The following is a 24,102-nucleotide window of genomic DNA, read 5'->3' as shown; positions in this document are numbered from 1 at the left end:
GTGAAGTTTATTACAAAAACTAATTCAAAAGGGGGCTGGGAATGTTGTTTAGCAGTAGAATGCTTGCGTGGCATGCATGAAGCCTTGGATTCAATTCCTCAGCACCACATAAACAGAAAATGGCAGAAGTTTCTCTGTGGATAAAGAGGTAGAGTGCTAGCCTTGAGCTAAAAGAAGCCAGGGACAGTGCTCAGGACCTGAAACCAGGTACCAGAACTGGCAAAAAAATTAATTCACAAAGGAGTGAGGTAAAATTTACTTTATCTTGTTATAAAAATGTCAAGATGAATCTTACTGAAATCTGTCTAAAGGAGAGAAGAGAGGGTTAAGAAAGAATAATATCAGTGAGATCTAAGACAGATTTTTTAGAAGAGAAACACAAAGCCTCAGTGCTCTGTGCCTCTGATCATATAAAATGATCTTTATCAAAATGAACCCCAAGAAATGGAAACATGGGGATTTTTTTCCAGTCTTATATCTTGTTAGTTCCATTTTCTATCTCTATTGAAGGTGAGAGGGACACAGAAATGGAGAGAAAAAGTGTGAACAAATGAAGCAGTGGTACTCAGTATTCACTATGTTGATAATGAGCTATACAACTTGAGGGTGGGAGGGAGACAAAAACTGGGAGAAGGCAATGGAAGGGGTGAAACTGTCCCAAAAGAAATGCACTCATTGCTTGACTTGTGAAACAATAACTACTCCGCACATCACCTTTATAATAACAATGAACAATAATTTCGAGAAGAAAGAATAATATAAGCCAGGTGTTCATGGTTCATACCTATAATCTTTGTTGCTCAGGAAGGACAAATCTGGAAAAATGCAGCCTCCAACAAGGCCTGGGCAGAAAACTACTATACTCTATCTCTTTAACAAAAATCCCTCAGAAAGCAAGTCTGGAAATTTTGGTCAAGAAGCAGAGCTCCAGCCTAGTGAATGTGATGCCCTTAACTTGATATGTGTACTACCAAAACTAAATACATACATAAATAGAAACAAAAGGAAATGGAATTTGAGCAGAGTAAATCCATCACGTGTATGTATGTCAATGGCATGATTGTACAATTCATTTAAACTAATAAAAAATTTAAAAATATTTATTTTATTATAAAAGCCAAAATGAGTTATAAAACTATAAATTAAAACATTATAATTTATTAAACTAGAAAAGTTCAATATTTCTAGAAGAAAGCAGTAGACAAAATCTTCAGATTAATTAAGTGTAGATTTGTAGATAAGTCACCAAAACACAACATAACAACATAAAACTTGATCATTGAGGTATCTGAAAAATGAACATTTTTGTTCTGAAAAACATCTTTGGTAAGTAAATAGATAGACCAACTACAGAACAAGAAAATAGTTTCACATCTCACAGACAACTTGCAAAGATGTTTAACATCACTGGACATAATCGAAAAGCCATTTTAAACGTCACCACACATCTATCAGTATGACTCCATGAGGAGAATATCAAACACCGAGAGAGATGTGATGAAGCTGATCTCGCATTCACTGCTAGTGGGAAAACAAAGGGGAACTGTCTGAAAAGGTTTGTCAGTTTTTCTTATTCTTTTTTTCTACTTTTTCCTTTGTTTGCTTGTGTTTGGTTTTGGTTTTGGTTTTTGTTACTGCACCTGGAGCTTCAACTCCAGGCCTGAGCCTCTGAGTCTTTTTTCCCAAGGCTGGTGCTCTACCCCTTCAGCCGCAGCTCCACTTCCAGAGCTTTAGTGGTCAGTTGGAAACAAGAGGGAACCCTAACTGAGATGGTCAAATCTCAGTCTCCTGGGTATTTAGTATTACAGGTGTGAGCCACTGGCGCCTGGATTTGCTATTTGCTTTTGTTTTCATTTTGTTTTTGTTTGTTTGTTAAAAGATAAGTCTTGATTCCTGTCCAGGGGTGCACTTGTGCTGTGCTCTATTTTAGGCTCCCCTACACACTGAGGATAACAGCATTTGGCCACTAGGTGGCGGCTTTCAGTTGAATTCTCTGAAAATTTTCTACACTGACTGGCCTTGAACCATAATTCCTCATCTTGGCTTTCCAAGTAGTTTGTGTCTCTGTGTGTGGGGAGTGTGGTGTGTGTGTGTGTGTGTGTGTGTGTGTGTGTGTGCAGGACTTTAAGTGCTCACTCAGCTCTTTTGTTAATGGAACTACACCTCTAGTCTGGTTGGAGGGGGCAGTTAATTAGAGCTGGGATTCATGCTGAGTTTTCTTCCCCAGCGAGCTTCCAATCTCCATCCTCTATGTCTCAGCCTTCTGAATAGTTAAGATTACAGGCGTGAGTCACCAGTACCTAGCTCATTTTATTTGTAGGAGATTAAAATGAGAAGCATATTTGAGAGGTGGTGGCTCCCACCTGCAATCCTAGCTAGCTCCACAGCAGGCCAAAATCTGAGACTCCCATTTTGAAACCAGCTAGGAATGAATGTCTATGACACTCTTATTTCTACCTAACCAGCGAAAAGCCAGAAGTGGAACTGTGGCTCAAATGGTAGAGCATTTGCCTGAGCAAAACATTAAAGAGACGGTGTCCTGCTTCTGGGTTCAAGGTCCAGTATTAGCAAAAAAAGAAAAGAAAGGAAAAAAGTAAAGGAAGGAAGCAAGAAACAAATTGAATGGGAACAGTGAAAATGTGCTTTAATGGGCAAAGAGTTGAGCTGATACATCCATACTACTGAATGCCATCTAGGAGTAAACAGGTAAAAGCTGATGTACTTAAGCAAATATCAAAGAAATGTTGCTCACTGAGTAAAAGGATATAAAGCAGTATGATTCCAGTTGTCTAATCTTTCCACATGAGAATATTACAGAGATGGTGAACATGTTAGGATTGCCAGGTGACTGTGAACCTAACTGTAGCAAAAATGATTGTGTTGAGAGCCCAATAGCTATACCCTTATGATCACATAAGATGATGCTAAGTGAAATGAACTCCATGTTATGGAAATGATTGTTATATCACAGTTGTAACTACTTTCAACGTCCCATGTGTATCTGTAGCTTCTACTATTGATGATGTTCTTGTATCACCTTCCTGTGGTTGTACCTACACTATCTCTGTAATCTTATCCGAGTATATTGGAAACCGTCTATACTGGTATTAGAACTAGGAAACTGAAAGGGAATACCAAAATCGAGAGACACAGGATAAAAAAAGACAAACAACTACAAAAGCAATACTTGCAAAACTGTTTGGTGTAAGTGAACTGAACACCTCAGGGGGGGAAGGGAAAGGGGGAGGAAGGAGGGGGGAATGAGGGACGAGGTAACTAACAGTACAAGGAATGTATCCAATGCCTAACGTATGAAACTGTAACCTCTCTGTACATCAGTTTGATAATAAAAATTTGAAGAAAAAAAGAATGATTGTGTTGGAAGCTACAAATGAAGAAAAATGAGTAGAAGTATGTACACAGATGCATATAGTATTGAGTGAATTCTAAATAAGCTCTGTGAATTGTCCCAATGTCACTATCTTGAATTTGATATTTTATTCTAACTATATAAGATATGCCCTTTGGGGAAAACTAGGTGAAGTCAATGTGGTACCTGTCTGTAATAAACGTTTTGTTTTGGTTTTTTTTACAACTCCTTCCGAAATAAATTCAATATAATGAAGTGAGGTAAGTCTAAAATACTACAAATACTTTAGCATGCACCTAGCAGCATATTATGAAATAGAACTATTATCTTTAATATGAAAAATAGGCAAAAGACAAAAGAGCCTCCATTCATGTTTATTGAGAAATGGTTAATGAAATCGAGTATATGTGAGTTCATCATACTTCCATAAACTACATTTACAAACCTCTCTCTCTCTTTTCTCTCCCCCCTTTCCTTGCTCTCTCTCTTATCCTCTCTCTCTCCCCCTTCCTCCCTCTCCCTTAGGTTTGAATGAAAATTTTTCCAAGTGATTCTGATAGTTCCTATAAGATAATCCAACCTAATCTCTCCTCTTTTAATCAACCGATTAGGATTTTGTTTTCTAATATCAACAACATATCCACATTTCAACATCTGCATCAGTGACTCACTGGGAGAAGACTGACAAACTGACACAGAAAATCACTCCCATGGTCAAGCAGTTTGCTTGCAAAGGGACCCTTGGGTTGCTAATTGTCCCTTGGCTTTATTATAGGCTCTCCAAGCCTAAAGGTCCTCAGTCAAGAGTGCGCTTCGAGATTTTATGCACCCACCAGCCTTCTCCCTACCTTTCGAGTCGGCCAGTAGCAGGTGGAGCGAGGTTGGAATTCCACACTGGGGAGGAATCTCCACTTCGTGGAGTCCCATGCCTGTCGCAGCTGGCGGCTCCTCAGGAAAGTCGCCCACCCCCGCCCCTCAGGAGGAGAGGAAGAACTCACCTGAAGCAAAGTGAGCAGCTGTGGCCTTGACGAAGTGGGCGGAGCCTGGAAGCTGGAGCCACTGGGGACCCAATTCAACCCTCCAGGAGAGCTGGAAGCCTACAGTGCTGATGGCGGCCGGCAGGCGGCGTGCGAGTACGTTGTAAGCAGCGGGCTGGCGTGGGGGCGGCGTGCAGGCGGCAGGTGTGCAGTGGGCAGGTGTGCAAACAAGGGCACGCGGCAAGCAGACCTGCGGGCGGAGGGAGAGCGGGAGGTGCAGTTAGTCAGGTAGCAGTGAGCAGGGTCGGCAGCAGATAGTGGCGTGATCATGGGGGTGTGTGTGTGTGTGTGTGTGTGTGTGTGTGTGTGTGTGTGTGTGTGTGTGTGTGTGTGTGTGTGTGTGTGTGTGTGTGTGTGTGTGTGTGTGTGTGTGTGTGTGTGTGTGTGTGTGTGTGTGTGTGTGTGTGTGTGTGTGTGTGTGTGTGTGTGTGTGTTGTGGAAGTAAGTGTGGAGGCCAAGGAAGGAGATGGAACAGATGGAACTTGGAAGCCCATAGGGACCAGTGATACCTTTGATTTCGCTTGAGCCCCTGATGTTTCCTTTTCTGCTGCAGCTGCTTCTGCTGCTGTCACCTGCCAAATCCTGCCAACAACTGACAGAACGACAGTCACACTGGGAAGGCAATCAAGAAGTCAAGCGAGAACGGAATATGAGCGGGTACTGGAGTGTGTGTGTGTGTGTGTGTGTGTGTGTGTGTGTGTATCAGTGGTATCTAGGTGGATCTAAGGAATAGGTAGGGGCGAGGGGGGAATATTAGGGGACAGGTGCAGGGAAGGAGGTAAAGTATATGGGCACCACAGGGTTTGTCTATCAGTCCTGAGTGGACCTGCAGTGCAGGTTGCTGTGGAATTCCATGAGGAACTCTGAAAGGCTCCAGGACTCATTCTGGGGAGGTACACATCACAGAGGGTGGGCATGGCATGGGTGTGGTTGGGGGGCCTATCAATGGGCCAGGAAATTGGGGGACTGTGGGAAGACAATTCTGAAAGTCACTTACCTTCTCTTAGCCAGCAAAAAGCTGGAAGTGGGGGTGTGGCTCTGGTGGTGGAGCCCCACACTTCAGTTAAAACAGCAAGTAAGAGCACAGGCCCTGAGTTCAAGCCCCAGTACTGGCACAAAATAAAGAAGACCACTACCTTACAACATTAATATACCCTTTTTAAAAACCTTATTTTGCATTATAAATGGTGAAATCATTTGGCATGGGTTCCATAGAAAATCTAGAGATTGGGGCTGAGAATATGGCCTAGTGTTAGAGTTCATGCCTCGCAAACATGAGCCCTGGGTTCGATTCCTCAGCACCATATATATAGAAAAGGCCAGAAGTGGTGATGTAGCTCAAGTGGTAAAGTGCTAACCTTGAGCAAATAGAAGCCAGGGACAGTGCTCAGGCCCTGAGTTCAAGCCCCAGGACTGGCAAAAGAAAAGAAAATCTAGAGATTCACATTCAAGGAAATGTGCACATGTTACATATATCCGCAAACATAACAATCTACAGATAAAGAACAAAACTACAGGACTACTTACAAGAAGGGAATGGGGGCAGGCAAAAGATAGAAGATGAGTAATTTTGAATAATATGGCAAATACACATAGAAACAGCATAAAGAATTTCAATGAAAGTTGTTATCACTAGTTGGCAGGGTGAGGAAGACAAAAATTAATTTATTAAAATACATCTTACAGACAATAGTATAAATAATGTATTTAAATTTTGTTTCATAAGAAACTGGTAATTTCCTTTGGTCCTAGAGCCATGTGTTTCAGCATTTTCAGGTCACAGGATTTAGTGTTTTGTTTGATTTCTAACAATAATAATTGTGAAGAAAAGAAGGACACAGCATGTGGAGATATAGGCAGCTTCCACAACTTCCAAGATTTTTCTGATCGAGAGTGAAGCAATGGGACCAAGGACCAGCTGTTTTCAACTTTTATATGCTGGATTTAATTGTAGGTTTTTGTGCACATGGTTTTTTATGAATGCCAAAGGTATTAAATTCTATTTAAAATAACTTGTTGAATACTGAATTGTTGAAACCATAGTTCATTTAAATTCAGTAATTTTAATCACCTTTATAGCTATTGCATTCTCTTCCAGTAAGCTTGAAGTTTTCTTGCACTTCATAGAACATTCTTCTTAGAAAAGCCAAATGACAGCCACATCATGATTTAATCCTAATTAAATGTTCTTTCAAATCTAAAAATTTCAAGTATGCAGCTTTCCTCAGTTCTCCACAATAATTGTTTGAGAATATATCCCATTGCTTATTTATGACTTCGATGGATAACTGGCTACTTAATAAATTAGAAAGAAACTTAGGCCCTTTCCTCAAGAATACATGATTGTTGCTTCCTAATTGACTTATTATATGGCTAATGAGATCATAGATATGGAGTTGGCATAATGCTTTGTAAATCTAATTTTGGGGAACTATACTTGGTATTCAACTCAGGATCTCATGTGTGCCAGACAGACACTTTTATCACATGACCCACATGTCACACCATTAATCCAGTCAGGGGAGAGAGTGCTACATGCTCCAAACTGTCTATTCTTGGACCTGCTTCCTAGGCTGCCCACACTCATTCTGCAAGGGAAACTGTCTAACAGGGGATCAGATGATCCTAAGTAATCACTTTAGAAAGTGTCACGGGGCTGGGGATATAGCCTAGTGGCAAGAGTGCCTGCCTCGGATACACGAGGCCCTAGGTTTGATTCCCCAGCACCACATATACAGAAAACGGCCAGAAGCGGCGCTGTGGCTCAAGTGGCAGAGTGCTAGCCTTGAGCGGGAAGAAGCCAGGGACAGTGCTCAGGCCCTGAGTCCAAGGCCCAGGACTGGCCAAAAAAAAAAAAAGAAAGTGTCACTAGGTTGATCATGTGAGCATGTACTGAGTAAGCTATCCATAGCCATATGGCAGCTAATAGGGAAAACAGTTATCAGAGACTGTTTTGTGTTGTTTGTTTGTTTTTTCCAGTCCTGGGGGGACTCGGGGCCTGAGCACTGTTCCTGGCTTCTTTTTGCTCAAGGCTAGCACTCTGCCACTTGAGCCACAGCACCACCTCTGGCCGTTCTCTATATATGTGGTGCTGAGAAATCGAACCCAGGGCTTCATGTATATGAGGCAAGCACTCTTGCCACTAGGCCATATTTCCAGCCTCAGTAATACCTATATTGAACATATATATAGCCAGTCCTGGGGCTTGAACTCAGGGCCTGAGCATAGTTCTTGAGCTTCTCTTGCTCAAGCCTAGCACTCTAACACTCGAGCCACAACGCCAGTTCCAGCTTTTTCTGTATATGTGGTGCTAAGGAATTGGACCCAGGGCTTCATGCATACTAGGCAAGCACTCTACCAGTAAGCCACATTCCCAGCCCTATATTGAATATATTTATTGAACGATTCACAATCCAGTCCTTTGTTATATTTAACCAGACTTTGATCTCATGTGTCAGTTCTTCCTTCCAGTGTTGTCCTTATTGGTTTTGGAACAGAAAAAGAAATCCCTAAACATGAAGCTTCTTTTTCTTTATTTTCTGTTAACTTAGATACTTGTCAGTAATGCTCCTAGGAAATTTATGAATATCCATGGTGGTCAATGGAATTAAGTATAAATGCAGAATTCTTTTCTGACTTAAATTCTCATCTGATCTGTTTTCATATTCAAGACTGATTTTATTCACTTGGGAATCGCAATGCACTAAGCCAAGATTTGTTCATGCAAGGACAAATGTAAAATAAAAGAAGTCCACTGCTCCTGTTGGACTTGTAGGGGGGGGGAAGAATGTGAGCCATTTGAGCTCCCCCACCACCACTATCCTGTATGTATCACCCTTGTTTTACATGTGACCACTTCAAACCTAGGCATCACCAGAACCTAGGCATCTGTCCAGAATTGGCCCAAAACATGTTCATTATGGCTTCACGTAACTTTGGCAGTGCTTTTTTGGGGGGAGGTGGGGCACATTGGGTAGTAACGTCTTTTGTCTTTCCAGAAAGATAAATCTAAAATTTGAAATCAAAATACTAAATTCACCCTCTTCATTTAGATTTTCTTTCTGTTTCTTCAGAAACATTGATATCTCCTTTGGTTGGCAGTGATGTGCTTTTGAACTCAGGATTCTATGCTTCTTGGCAGGTACTCTACTGTTGAACCATCCCCTCCAGCCCCCTCGTGTCCTAGTTCTCTTTCAGTCAGGTCCCTGAAGCACAATGAATCTTAGACTTCTCTCTATTGAGATGAAATATCACACTTTTCCTTTTGGGCTGACCCCTAACTGCCATCTTCCTAAATTCAGCTACTAACCCACCACAGGATGACAGACACACCATTGTACCCAGATATATGTTACAAGGAGTTATGCACTCTCTGGGGGTGGATACTGGCCTTGACCCATGATTCTCCAATTCTCAGCCTCCCAAGTATCTGTGTGAACCACTAGCACTCAATTACATTGGTATCTTTAGATGTAACTTATTTATTTTTATCCTAGAAAGTCACTCTTGGCATTTAGTCAATAGCAGAAGAACAGGATTCTGGTGGCATATGACCATTCCCTTTCCCTTTACAAAATGAATAGTAGCAGAAACAGGCTAGTGACTCATATTTGTAATCATAGTTACTCAGGAGGCTGAGATCTGAGGATCACAGTTCAAAACCAGCCTGGGCAGGAAAGTCTGTGAGACTCTTATCTCCAATTACCCACCAGAAAACCAGAAGTGGTGCTGTGGCTAAAGTGGTAGAGCTCAAGTCTTGAGTACAAAGAGCTCAGGGACAGTGCCAAGGCCTCTGAGTTCAAGCTCCACAACTGACAAAAAAAGTAAAAAAAAAAGAAAAAGAGAAGCGAAAAGGAGAGGGGAGGGGATGAGAGGGGAGGGGAGGGGAGGGGAGAAGAGAGGAGAGGAGAGGAGAGGAGAGGAGAGGAGAGGAGAGAGAGGAGAGGAGAGGAGAGGAGAGGAGAGGAGAGGAGAGGAAGAGGAAGAGGAGAGGAGAGGAGAGGGGCTGAGAATGTGGCTTAGTGATAGAGTGCTTGCCTCGTATACATGAAGCCCTGGGTTCGATTCCTCAGCACCACATATATAGAAAAAGCTGGAAGAGGCACTGCAGCTCAAGTGGTAGAGTCCTAGCCTTGAGCAAAAGGAAGCTAGGGATAGCGCTCAGGCCTTGAGTTCAAACCCCAGGACTGGCAAAAAGAAAAGAAAAGAAAACCATGTGTATAAATGTGTTTAGATTTGCAGGCTCAGATGTTTTTTAACTGATCCAAGGATCAAGTCTTCAAATGAAAACAAAACTGTGCTAAGCTTTCTTTATCTGTTTTGGGTGAGGATGTGTTAGTAAATTTCTTAAAATTAACATACATATGCAGGACAAATGAAACTAATTGGAATGCTGTAGATAGGGCAGTATTTGAGGCCTATATGGTACCCTTCATACTAAATGTGACATCACTGTGGTAAGTGCTGTTCTGATTGTTTTTCTATTAGCATCAAATATAAGGAAAAACGTCAGCCATAAGACATATATCAGGTGCTCAGACTGTTATAAAGCCTTTCTTCTCCTTTGTACAATTTGTGTCTATACATGTAGTTTTGTATGTGTGCACTGGTCCTGGGTCATGAACTCAGAATCTGAGCACTGTCATTGAGATTTTTCACTCAAGGCTAGTGCTCTACCACTTGAGCCACAGCTCCAATTATGGCATTTTGGTTGTTAACTGTAAATAAGAGTCCCATGGACTTCCTTGCTCAGAATGACTTTGAACAGATATCTTCAGATCTCAGCACCTGAACTCAAAGTAGAGGCATGAACTACCAGCACCTGGCATAGGAATATAATTTATTTTCTTTTTTTTGCCAGTCCTGGGGCTTAGACTCAGGGCCTGATCACTGTCCCTGGCTTCTTTTTGCTCAAGGCTAGCACTCTGCCACTTGAGCCACAGCGCCACTTCTGGATTTTTCTGTTTATGTGGTGCTGGGGAATCAATCAAACCCAGGGCTTCCTGCACTCTAGGCAAGCACTCTACCACTAGGCCCCCAGGAGTGTAATTTTTAAATTGTAATAATACAAACACAAGTTCCATTATCAACATATATTTTAAAATTTAAGTCATTTCTTAAAATGAATGCGAAATTAACGGCACAGGAATTTCACTGCACACATACTTCATACACCCATTACATTTATTCATCCTCCATTTGCTATGACCTTCCTACCCCTTTCCAGCCATATTACATGTTCCCTAGTAATCTCTCTTCAAATATACACTCAGAACTGGGTGCTAGTGGCTCAGGCCTGTAATCCTCGCTGATGGATTGTGGTTCAAAGTCAGCCTGGGCAAGAAAGTCTGTGAGACTCTTATCTCTAATTAACCACCAAAAAAATCCAGAAGCAGCAGTGTGGCTCAAAGTGGTAGAGAGCTAGCCTTGAGCATGAAGAGTTCAGGCACAGTGAGTGCCCAGGCCCCTAGTTTAAGCCCCATGGCCCACAAAAAAAAACCCAGGAAAATACACACACACACACACACACACACACACACACACACACACACACACTCAGGACTAGAGTGGCTGGAACATAATATACTTTTTATTTAAAAGACTTAACTGATATATACATATATAATCCAATATCTACCCAATTGACCAAACATATGTTATTTGGCAGTTTAGAATTATACCCTGCCTCTTTGGCTAGTGCTCCATTATGTGAGTCATGTATCCAACTTGGCTTTTTTTTTTTTTTTTGCCAGTCCTGGGCCTTGGACTCAGGGCCTGAGCACTGTCCCTGGCTTCTTCCCGCTCAAGGCTAGCACTCTGCCACTTGAGCCACAGCACCGCTTCTGGCCGTTTTCTGTATATGTGGTGCTGGGGAATCGAACCTAGGGCCTCGTGTATCCGAGGCAGGCACTCTTGCCACTAGGCCATATCCCCAGCCCCCAACTTGGCTTTTTAATGGTTACATTAGAGATAGAATCTAGTGAACTTTTCTACCCAAATTGGGCTCAACTCACAATCTTCCAGAGCTCAGCGCCTCTGCAGCTAGAATTATGAGCTAGAGCCTCCAGCATCCCTCAACTACATAACAAATTTTAAAACCTGAACTCATACACACCAGTTTTTGACTACAATAACTTTGTAATAAAACACACACACACCACCACCACCACCACTACCACCAGCAGCAGCAGCAGCAGCAGCACACCCATTCAAAAATATATAAAACATTCAAAGCTTACATTTATTCCTAGGATATGTTCTCTGATGAGCAGTACCACTTTCCCCTGAAACTGTTCCCACAGATTGCACTGGGAATTCTCAAGGAAAGTGTGATTATTACTGAAGGCTTTTTTTCCCCAATTTTTATTATCATACTGTTGTACAGAGAGGTTACAGTTTCATACGTTAGGCATTGGATACATTTCTTGTACTGTTTGTTACCTTGTCCCTCATACCCTCCTCCTTCCTCCCCCTTTCCCTTCCCCCCCCCCCGGAGGTGTTCAGTTCACTTACACCAAACAGTTTTGCAAGTATTGCTTTTGTAGTTGTTTGCCTTTTTTTACCCTGTGTCTGTCAAATTTGGTATTCCCTTTGAATTTCCTAGTTCCAATACCAGTATAGACGGTTTCCTATATACTCAGATAAGATTACAGAGATAGTGTAGGTACAACCACAGGAAGGTGATACAAGAACATCATCAATAGTAGAAGCTACAGATACACATGGGACGTTGAAAGTAGTTACAACTGTGATATAACAATCATTTCCATAACATGGAGTTCATTTCACTTAGCATCATCTTATGTGATCATAAGGGTATAGCTATTGGGCCTTGTGATGCTCTGCTATGACTTGCCTAAACCTGTACTAATTATTCCCAATAAGGGAGACCATAGAGTCCATGTTTCTTTGGGTCTGGCTCACTTCACTTAGTATAATTTTTTCCAAGTCACTGAAGGCTTTGTTTCCCTGTGAGGCACAAGATTCCTGAACACATGCATACTTTTACACTTTTTCATTCTGATGGATTTCCTGTCACAAGTACTGCTCACATATAAAGGGCTTTTCTCCAGGATGAATGTTTAGGTATCCTTTAAGATGGCAGTGTTCCCTGCAGGATTTCTAATAGCAAGGGCTGTAATAGACCACTTACGTGGTCTCTATTCAGTGTGATGTTTTGTGTGTACAACAAGACTATTCTTCATTCTATAGGATTTCTCACAATTATCACACTTCAAAGGTGTTTCTCCCCTTGTGTATTCTCAGGTGAGTCTTAAAATTAAACAGTCTGCTAAAATTGTTTCCACATTGGCTATATAAAGTAGTTTCTCTGTCTCATCTGTCTTTTCTTATGTTTGTTCATGTAGTCAACAGTTTTGAAAAGTTTAGCACACACATTGCAGGAATGCACCTTTTCTCCAGTATTTGTTAGTTTATAGCTGGTAAGATGAACATGCCTATGAAAAGCTTTGCCACATTCATTTTGTTTGGTTCCGAATAAATTAGTTTGTGTTATTTCAGAAGACATCTATCTCTAAATGTTTTTTCCTACACTCAGGGCATTTAGAAGGTTTCTCCCTGTATGAATCCTTATAGGTCATTTAAGGTAAGACCTTGAGATGAAACATTTTCCACAATTTTTACATTTTTGTTGCTTTTCCCTCCTGTGGTTGCTTATATGCAACTTAAAAGGTGAGTTAGAAAGGAATGATGTCTCCCACTGATTACACTGTAATTTCATTCTAGTAGAGATTTCTTATGCTCCCTAATTTGTCTGAAAGAAACTAAGAGTTTCCCACAGTCACTATATTCATAACATTTTGCTCCTGTCTAGTTTCTATCCTACTCAGCTACAAAAGTGCTCATGCCAGAAGGATCTGTATTTCCTTCATTCTCTTCAGATCCTTCCTCATTATGAATTATATTATGTGGCCCACCATGGGAAGATTCTCCAGGATCAATCTCAGAGTCATCCCATGAATGGCATTGTCCTCCACTACCCATTTTTCTACTCTGAGCAATGGTAGATTCTGTCGACAGGGCTTCCCCAAAAAGGTTACATTCAGGAGAATTGTGTCCATGTGTTGACTCTTCATTGCTGTTCAGTGTTTCTGGTTGCAAACTATTTTGAGTAAGTTGTGCTTGTTGGGATGTAAGGGGAGTCATCCTACCTGAACAGAAACCTAGAGGAATGTCTCTTTCCATTTTGTCCTGTTCTTCTTCAGTCTGGCTAAGCATGATGGGTGTTGGCTGAAGTAAAATACTACATGATACAAATTCTCATAATTTCTCAACATCACATTCCTATCCATGTTTGTCTGTTCTGGACTCAAACCCACTTGTCTTTGGTAAAATCTAGGGCCCATGCTGAAAACATATTGAGTTGCATGAGCACAAAGGCATGGTTTCTCCTTCTGTGACCATCACCTGCTTTATATTAACAGGTTCAGCAGACAGAGAAAATGCAGTGGGTGGAGGGATGTCTGCCATTTTTTTGAGTCAGAAAGAAATACACTCACACAGCAGCTAGGACAGCTAGGACACTAATACTATATGCTTTGTATGGTCCATTGTGGTAAAGTCCCAAATGCAGAAAGCCAGTGGGCATCAAGGGCAGGGCTCAGCTCAAGCTGCTGCTTGTATATATTCCAGGGTGTTTGCCTTTGGGAAAAGGAGGCTCTCAGCACATGTGCAGGTGTATTGTGCTGTGAGTGCACTTTTCTGAGTGAGTGTGCACCCCCTAAATATGAAGACATACCTCCCACCTTAGCTGCAGAATCAGAAAACATTTAAAGATATTTGGGTTTAGGTTTTAAAATGCTGTTAAAATACAGTAGCTGCATACATGTCAGCCTCTCTGTTAAGCGTTGTATATTTGCAATCTCTCACCATTTAAAAAAGACATTACTAATCTCCATGTTATTATGAAGAAATTGAAGTTTGGACCAGTTAGCTAAGATACCTGTGGCCAAAAAGATGCTAAGCTGAAAGTCTGGATCCAATGCCAGAGTGAGCAGTTTCACTCCAAAACACCCACCTGCAACTACTCTGCTATACTTCTGAGCAGTAACAAGACTCAAATCTCGGGGCTGGGAATATGGCAAAAGTGCTTGCCTTATATACCTGGAGCCCTAGGTTCGATTCCTCAGCACTACATGTATAGAAAAGACCAGAAGTGGCGTTGTGGCTCAAGTTGGCAGAGTGCTAGCTTTGAGCAAAAAGAATCCAGGGACAGTGCGCAGGCCCTGAGTATAAGCACCAGGACTTGCAAAAAAAAATAAAGACTCAAATCCCATCTGTGTACTAAGCACCTGCGAGTATTCTAGCAGGGACTCTCTTAGTACTTTACATATACTGTCACTCAACTTCCATATCAAAAGTGTGAAAGCCATAGTGGCTGTCCCACTATACTAGTTAAAGAAGCAGAAACTTCGGTCAAGAATCTCCTTTGGAAACAACTCTGAGATTTCATCTCACCCCAGTTAGATTGGCCATCATCGTGCATTTAAACAACAAACATTGGCAGGGATGTGAGGGAAAAGGACCACTATTACAATGTTGGTGGGAATGTAAACTAGCATAAACACTCTGGATAGCATTCTGGAGGTTCCTCAAAAAAAACTACACATAGGTCTTCCCTACAATTCAGCCATGCCACTCCTGGGCATCTACCCAGAACATCACAAGCCAGGATGCCATAGAGACACTGGTACATCGATATTCACTGCTGCACCATTCACAATAGCCAAGTTATTGTAACAGCCAGGATGTCCTACACTAGATGAGTGGATCCAAAAAATGTTATACCTATACACAATGGAATTCTACACAGCCATTGGAAAGAATACTATTATGCTGTTTGCCAGGAAATAGCTGGACCTGAAATAAATCATGTTAAGTGATATAAGCCAATATCAGAGACACACGATGTATATTTTCTCTCACTTGTAGAAACTAAATTCTAAATATACTGGGACATAATAACTTATACAGGACTCTAGGCATTCACATACAGTGAGATCAAATGAGAACATTCTTAGGACAGGAACACAAAAGCGTGATGTCAATGTGCATCTGATCATATAAAATAATGTTTGTCGCTGGGAATATGGCCTAGTGGCAAGAGTGCTTGCCTCGTATACATGAAGCCCTGGGTTCGATTCCCCAGCACCACATATATAGAAAATGGCCAGAAGTGGTGCTGTGGCTCAAGTGGCAGAGTGCTAGCCTTGAGCAAAAAGAAGCCAGGGACAGTGCTCAGGACCTGAGTCCAAGCCCCAGGACTGAAAAAAAAAAGTGTTTGGGCTGGGAATGTGGCCTAGTGGTAGAGTGCTTGCCTCGTAAAATAATGTTTATCAAAATGAACTCCAAGAAATGGAAACAAGATTTTTTCTTTATTGCTCTTTTCTTTTCTTTTTTTATTATTTATTCAATATTCATTTATCTGTCTTTAGGAGGGTAAGGGGGCACAGAAATGGAAGGGCAGAGGGTGAACAAATGCAGCAGTGATACTCACTAAAATGAACTATACAACTTGTGGGTGAGGACAAGAAGGAAAAACTGGGAGAGAGTGAGGGAAGGGGTGACATTGTCCAAAAAGAAATGTACTCATTACCTGATACATTTAACTGTAACCCTTTTGTATATCACCTTTATTTATTTTTTTATTTATTTTTTATTTTTGGCCAGTCCTGGGCCGTGAACTCAGGGCCTGAGCACTGTCCCTGGCTTTTTTTTTTTTTTGCTCAAGGATAGCACTCTGCCACTTGAGCCACAGCACCACTTCTAGCCATCTTCTGTACATGTGGTGCTGAGGAATCGAACCCAGGGCCTCATGTATACGAGGCAAGCACTCTTGCCACTAGGCCATATTCCCAGCCCCTGTATATCACCTTTATAATAACAAGAAAAACTGGAGAAAAAAAAGAACCTTGTTGTTCGGAGTCACATGTTTGAAGTGAGGCATTGGGGAATCTATTAAAGAAAGAAATCAACTTGACTTAGGATATATTTGACTAGGGTTTTGTGGGCCAGTATGAATCCTGCCCAGATAACCCCTTTCCATGAGGCCTCAGGAAGAGGCTCTTGATCATTATCTAGAGCTTTGACCTCAAACTCCAGTAGACACCCATGGGGACTAAGAATGGTGATAGCTATCTCCTATGCTGGAGAAGCCTGAGGCCAGCGAAGCCCACATTCTAAGTTTGAATCCTCCTTTATGAAGGTGATGAGAACAATGAGTGCTAGAGAAAGAGAAAGAAATGCAAAGAACACTTATCCTGAAGCATGAATGCTTCTGCTTCCAGGCATACTGACTACAAAGGGAAGGCTGAGCAAGAGGGCATTTCCAGACAGTAAGTGGAGACAGTCCCTCATCCTTTATTCCTCTCAAAGTTATACCTTCTATGACTGATTCAGCTGGCTGCTGTGGAATGTTCCCAGCCCAGTTGAACAGTCCTTTTGGGCAAGGAGCTGGGGAGAAGAGAAAAGAACTCCTCAGCTACATTTAGCACCAAAGACCAGCAGTATCAGAGTTTGTAAGTATGTGGGGTGTGGGGCTCCCCAAATTCTGCCCTCTTCATCACTACTACAAAGGGAGAAAGGTACCAAATGCTCTTGGGAGTTTATATCTAAATCAGGAAATTACAAAGCCTACAGATGTTGAATATAAGAAGTATTGAAGGTGAAGGAACAGACCAAAGATGGGAACAATAACACTAAAATAAGCATAAGGTTCAAAACCAGACACCCAAATTTATCTCTGCAAACGGAAGAGAAATGTTGTAGGTTACAACTCCAAGAGAAAGCCATAGCCTGGGCTGGAGATACAGTCTAGTGGCAAGAGTGCTTGCCTCATGAACATAAAGCCCTGGGTTCAATTCCCCAGCACCACATATACAGACAATGGCCAGAAGTGGCACTGTGGCTAAAGTGGCAGAGTGCTAGCCTTGAGCAAAAAAAAAAAAAAAAAAAAAAAAAAAAAAAAGCCAGGAACAGTGCTCAGGCCCTGAGTCCAAGCCCCAGGACTGGCCAAAATTAAAAAAATTTAAAAAAGAAAGCCATAGCCTGTGGGTCACACCAAAATCCTAGCTACCGAGGAGTCTGAGATCTGAGGACAGAAGATGGAAGTCTGCCTGAGCAGCAAATACCCAGAGACTCTCACCTCCAATAACCAGAAAGAAGTAGGAAGTGAAGGTGTAGTCCAAAGGGTAGAGTGGCAGTCTTAAGTTAAAAAGCTAAATGTGAGCTTGAGGCTCTGAGTTCAAGTATTAGTACCAGCACGCACATGCACATGTGTGTGCACATACACACACACACACACAAATGAGAGTGGAACAGTGTGCAAACTGCAGAAAAGTACAGAGAATAAGTATATGTGCAATTAATTTTGTTCTGTGGCAATGCAAAAGAGAAGTTCCTTTTCATAGACTTACGCATTTTGTATCCCATGCATCCTTCCCCGGCTCCATGTAGCTACTGAGGAGGCCGCTATCTGAAGATTGAAGTTCAAAGTCAGCTCCAGCAGGAAAGTCTATGAGACTTTTATCTTCAGTTAACCACCAAAAAGTCAGACGTATGCTGTGGCTAGAAGTGGAAGAGAACAAAGCTCAGGAATAGTGCCTTGGCCCTGAGATCAAGCCCCAGGGCTGGCACAAAAACAAAAACAGGAAAAAGCTGAGAGTGGCGTTGGTTCACCCTTGTAATCCCAGCTACACTAGAGGCAATCTTGGGAGAAATGAGGTTTGAAACTAGCAAAAAAGAAAAAAAAGGAAGAAAGTTATAAAGGCTACATCTTAATGAAAAATGATGGATGTAGGGGAACACATCCCAGCTACATGACAGGCCATAAATAGGGAGATGATAGTCAAGGCCAGCCCTAGGCAAAACATAAGAGATGCAGTCTGAAAATTAACTAAAGAAAAAGGGCTGGAAGGCTTGGACAAGTGGCAAAACACTAGGCTAGAAAGTGCAAGGCCTTAAGTGTAAACCCAGTGCCAATAATAATATCAATACAAATAATGGGTAGTATAATTATGAAAGATATGTGGCTTGAAAGTTCTCCAGCAGTTAGAAAAAAATAATCAATTATACATTTCAAAGGTCCAGTAGAAAAAACCACATGAACTGTTTAAAGGAATTAAAATATTTTTATAAGTATTGGCATTTCCCTTACACACATGCCCACAATATGCTATAGCATTTGTATGAGGATGGGGCACAGTCCTACTGCTTGAACTTGGTGCTGGAGCATTGTTGCTGAGCTAGTGTTCTACCACATGAACTGCAGCTCCACTCCCTCCTACTTGGTGGTTAATTGGTGATAAGAATTTCAAGGACTTTCCTGGCCAGGCTAACTTTGAACTGAAATCCTCAGATATCAGCCTACTGAGTAGTTAGTATTACAGACATGATCTACCAGTCTATAAGCCTAGCTTCTTTACTGGCTATTGGATATGGAGTCTCATAGGCTTATATCTGGAAACCTTCGAACTTCAACTCTCTAGTTCCCAGCCACGGAAGTAGGTAAGATTCCATTTCATTTTATATCCCACACATCTTACTCTGGGTGCTGAAGAGCTTGTAATCTCAAAACACAAATTAACACTAGACAACAAAACAAATACAATAAAAGAAAACAAGTCCAAGGAAAACTCTTGATTATGGCCAAAGGAATAATACTTTCCCCCAAAGTAAGGAAAAACAGCCCAGAGAAAGAAATTCCTGTTTGTTCTTCTTGATGCCTTTACAAAAGGAACTCAGAAGTAAGCTCTCTACCACTAACATCAGGTATGTAGTACTATTTGCTATACTTTTTTTTTTCCAATTTACTCTCTAATTTTCCCCAGGTTACCTTAGATATGCTGATTGTATTTGTAACTCTACATTGTGATTCTTTTAGATTAAGACAAGGTCTGAAATATCTTTACCTCAAGAGTAGGTATGATAGCAGAGTAAGTAAGCCAGAAAAATATAAGGCTAAAACCATAGAGGCCCTAAGGAAGCATAAATCCATATCACCACAGATTAAGTATGGTATAGAAACATCCATCCCATTTGGAGGCTGTATCCAGGTAGAATTGTGACTCCTCTTTTCAGATGGCCCTGATCTTAATTCAGATGAGAGACCCAGTAGCACCAAGAAGCCTGGAATCATATTTTCCTAATGCTATTATCAACCAAGAAACAGCCTGAACCCCAATTATACCATATATGGGGGGTATATACTACACATCTGCTCTAATCAGATTGCACAAGAGGAACCCAGACTGCTTGATCCCAGACACTACAGAAGCAGGTAACCAAAGTTAGCACTTTAAACCTGCTCCCAAAGATGGACTTGGCATCCCCCACATACCAACTTGTAGGCATCACCAGAGACCAACACATGATCAGACCTCCACACTCAAGGGTGGGGGTGACAGCTGCAAACTGAGGCAATTCCCTCCGCCTCAATGGTCGCAGAGCAGAACTCCTACCTGGTTAAGACCTCTAGCGCCCCTGGTGGTAGACTACAGAAAATGCAGGCCGGTTCGGAGAGGAACACAAAAGCACAATGCCTAGGTACATCTGATCATATAAAATAATGTATACCCAAATGAACTACGGGAAATGGTAAATGGCAAAGATTGTTTTTCATCCTTGCACTTTTTGGTTTCTTTTTGTCATGTTTTTCCTGTTTATCTATCTTTGGAAGGTTAAAGGGGGGGCACAGAAATGGAGGGACAAAGGGTGAACAAATGCAGCAGTGGTACACACAAGATACTATTTTGAAAATGAACTACATAACTTGCTGATGGGGACAAAAGGGAAAAACAGAGCAAGGGAAGGGGTGACATTGTCCAAAAAGAAATGTACTATTGGTCAGGCACTGGTGACTGACAGCTTTTGTCCTAGCTACCCAGGAGACTGAGATGGAGAATCATGGTTCAATGACAGCCTGGGCAGGAAAGTCCATGAGACTCTTATTTCCAATTAACCACCAAAACCAGAAGTGGAACTGTGGCTTGAAGTAGTAGAGCATTAATTAGCCTTGAGCATAAAAACTCAGGGACAGTGCCCAGGCCCTCAATTTAAGCCCTACAACAACAAAAAAGGAATGTACCCTTTACCTGATGTGTGATGTAATTGTAATTCCTCTGTGCATCACTTTTGTAATAATTAATAAAATAAAATGCATGCAAGGACTCACAATCCCCAGTACAAATCCTTTTCCCTTCCCCCTAGGAAGAATTCAGAAGCCTGGATTTGAACACAATCTACCATCAGCGGCTCCTGCCTCTCACTTTCCCAATTAGAATGAGGAACCAAACATAGACAGAAGGATAGGAAAACTGGTGCTTTAGGGTTCGTACTCATGAGCCAGCACTGAAGCAATTGACCTGTAAACTACTAATACTTATAAGTTGCAATACACTTTGAATAAGATCTCACCATTTCCTCAAGCAGCCTTGGGCTTCTAGTCTAGCAAGAGGCACAACAGCACATTGTGCATATGTGTCTGTCTGTCTGTCTGTGTCTGTGTCTCTGCTGGTCTGGGTAGTGGATCCAGGGATTCTCTCACTCTCACTTATCTTTCTTCCTCTTGGTGGTTGTTCTATTACTTGGGCTAGGACTGCAGGACCACAGCCACTTTTCTGGAGATGATGAAGCTGTGCCTCTGCCTGGATTGGCCTCAAACAAATATCAATCCATGGTAACTTTGGTCCCCAAATAGCTAGAATAACACGAGTTGGTCATCACAGCCACCAGAAACACAGGCCTTACTGAAACATAATGCCACCCTGTTACTACCCACTCAACAAGAGTTCAGCTTTCTTTAATAACACCACTGGATCACAACGGTCTAGGAGAGACTAGAATCTTCCATCCTTTTTTGGAGGCTGAAGCCTGGTAGAGGAACCTTGTTCCCGGCCTCAGAGTTCATTAGCTGGGATTCAGTAAAATTAATAGCAATTATGATGACAACAATAATAATAATAATGACCCAGTGGCACCAGGAGACCTGGGGCCATACTTTTCCCCTCCACTGCTTGGCAGCAGCACCCATAAGCAAACTGTAGCCTCAACTGCAACAGTATGAAGGGGGGGGGGATGTATTCTGCCCAAATGCTGACATCACTGGAAACTTCAGGAGGAATACTGTTCTCCTGAATACTGTTCTCCTGACAAGAGGATCTCACAGAAGACCAAGGAAGGTACAGTTAGTACCTTAAAGCTGTTTTCCAAGAAGCACTTCTCATACCCCTTTTCTCTGCCTAATGGTGTCATCAATAAACTAACCTGAGGATCAGAGTCCTAGACCTGGCCATGCTGGAAAGTTTGGGGTGGAATTTCATCTCTGCCAGTGAAGAAGAACTCGTGGATGGTTAGCACTTCTATTGCTACCAGCAAGCATCAAGAGACAATGCAGGAGGAGACTCACCACCATCACTGCTAACCTGCTCCCCCACCTTCCTGATACTGCAGAGGATTTAGAAGTCTGCACTTTCACAGTTTGCCAACAACATCTTGTGCCCCTTGCCAATTAGAATAACAGAGCCAGGGTCCGGTGTCTCACGCCTGTAATCCTAGCTACTCAGAGGTTGAGATCTGGGAATCCGGCTTCAAAGCCAGCCTGGGCAGGGAAGTCCATGAAACTCTTTTATCTCCAATTAACCACCCAAAATCCGGAAGTGGTGCTGTAGCTCAAGTGCTAGGGCACTTGCCATGAGCTGAAGAGCTCAGGGCAGGGCCCAGGCCCCGAGTTCAAGCCCCACGACTGACCAAAAAAAAAAAAAAAAAGAGAGAGATTTGTAGGTCACGGCAAGCACCTGGTCTCCTGGTTGTTGCCAAGGAAGCTCATCTTCCTGCGTGTGTGACCGCAAGGGCAAGTGGAATGAGCCCTTGCTGCTGGGCTGTCCAAAGATTCAAGGCGTCACCAGCTGCTGCAGAAGTGGAGGAGCACATGGAGCTCTTCCTGCGGGGAGGCGGCTTGGAGAAAGTGCCACAGGACGGGGCATAGCAAGCCCAGGCGGTGGCTGAGAACATCGCTGGTGTTCCGGTGCTCCGCTCGGCGACTCGCTGGGGTGACCTGCCAGGAAGACACCAACTGCATCCAGTTGCGCTGTTTCCTGTAATGTTTCTGTGGATATGGAACAGAAATTATCCAAATGCAACAATAAAGATGGGAGCTGGGAATATGGCTTCCCAGAGTGCTTACCTTGCATTCATGAAGCCCTGGGTTCGATTCCTCAGCGCCACATACACAGAAAAAGGCGGAAGTGGTGTTCTTGCATAGAGTGCTAGCCTTAAGCATAAAAGGAGCCAGGGACAGTGCCCAGGCCCTGAGTTCAAGCCCCAGGACTGGCAAAAAAAAAAAAAAAAGAAGAAGATGGTTGCCTTCTGGAGACTGTACTGTTCAGGCTGCTACATATACAGATGCACTCCCAAGAACCTAGATTACAAGAGGTACTTGTTTTGTCTTAGTGCTGAAGCCAGTGAAAGTTATACTTTAGGGTCCTCTGAAAAGCAAATGATGCCAGAGGATAAAAGAGCTTTTTAATCTTGAAAGCAGAGTTGAAATAGAAAAGTCTCTAAAGCAGATGGAAGATGTCTTGGTAGCGGTGCAAAGGAAGCTGTGGGAGGTAGAGTCAAAGTTGGCCTTTATCAGTTCTAACAGATGAGCTTTTCCTCCCACCCCACCACACTCACTTCTCTCTCTTCTTTTTTGATTTTCTTTTGGTCCTTCTTAAATGAGAAGAGTTGTAAAATTATTTCCGCAGTTGTATTGTATGCTAAAGAGGAATTTTCACCCTCATTTAAATTTTAAAGCCATTTTATGATATTTGCTAGGGTTGGAACTTAGAAGTTTTTATTTTGATAAAAGGCTGTGATGACTTTCCGGATTATTTTGTTCTGTGTTAAAATTCATTATTTTTGACTTAAAAAAAACAAAATTATACCACTTTTAATACTTTGGAAAATATTTAATATTGAATTGTAAGAAGATCTTAAACATTCCCCCCACTCTTCCCCCCTCCCCCGCCCCCTTACTATGTGGTTCAGTCTTTGAAAACTAATGCTTACCCACACCACTCCGGAAAAGCTGCTCAGTTGAATTATGTATTAGAACTATTTGAAAACTTGCACAAGAGCAAGAGATCATTCTGCAGCCATCTGCCGCAAGACACCTACATCTCCAGGGAGAAGCTACGGGAAGCAGATACAGAGCCTGCCCTGTGGGCCTCCGAGAGTGCTTCCGGGGCAACAGGTGTGTGCAGAGCATTCTCCTAGCCTCTCCTTGCAGCGTGGGAACAGCGTCAGGGAGTCCGGTCCCGTTGAAGCATTTTCCAGCCGGAGAGTCCTGTGGGCATCAGTGCCTGGGTACGGCATGCTTGTCCCACATGGTCCCTGTGGTCCAGTCAAGAGAGAGGCATTTTAACATGGTTTAAGCCAGGACAGTGCCTCTTTGGGTCTGGTCTAGCACAGTGGGAACTTCATCAAAGGAGTTCTGAACAGAGCCTCCCTCCCGCTGTTTTCAAGAAAGTATCTGGGAGCAGAATCCTAGGGTTACTTTTATTAGCCCTGTAACCTGGGAGCCAATCATTTTGAACCTCTGTTTCCTCGGCTGTATTCCTTGCATCAAGGATGATGAAACCAGGTAATATATAGGGGTAGGAAGGGACTACAAAAAAATGATTGAGATTCAACTTTCTG

The 24,102-nt window shown here is 42.3% G+C and overlaps 1 pseudogene; it reads left to right on the top strand.

The window, feature by feature from the left end:
- Positions 1-4,939: 4,939 nt before the first annotated feature.
- On the top strand, positions 4,940-23,182 carry LOC125343135 (annotated as a pseudogene).
- The last annotated feature ends 920 nt before the right edge of the window (positions 23,183-24,102 follow it).

The sequence above is a fragment of the Perognathus longimembris genome, chromosome 28, assembly GCF_023159225.1.
Source record: "Perognathus longimembris pacificus isolate PPM17 chromosome 28, ASM2315922v1, whole genome shotgun sequence".
Taxonomy (NCBI): Eukaryota; Metazoa; Chordata; class Mammalia; order Rodentia; family Heteromyidae; genus Perognathus; species Perognathus longimembris.
This window is presented reverse-complemented; position numbering and strand designations above follow the sequence as displayed.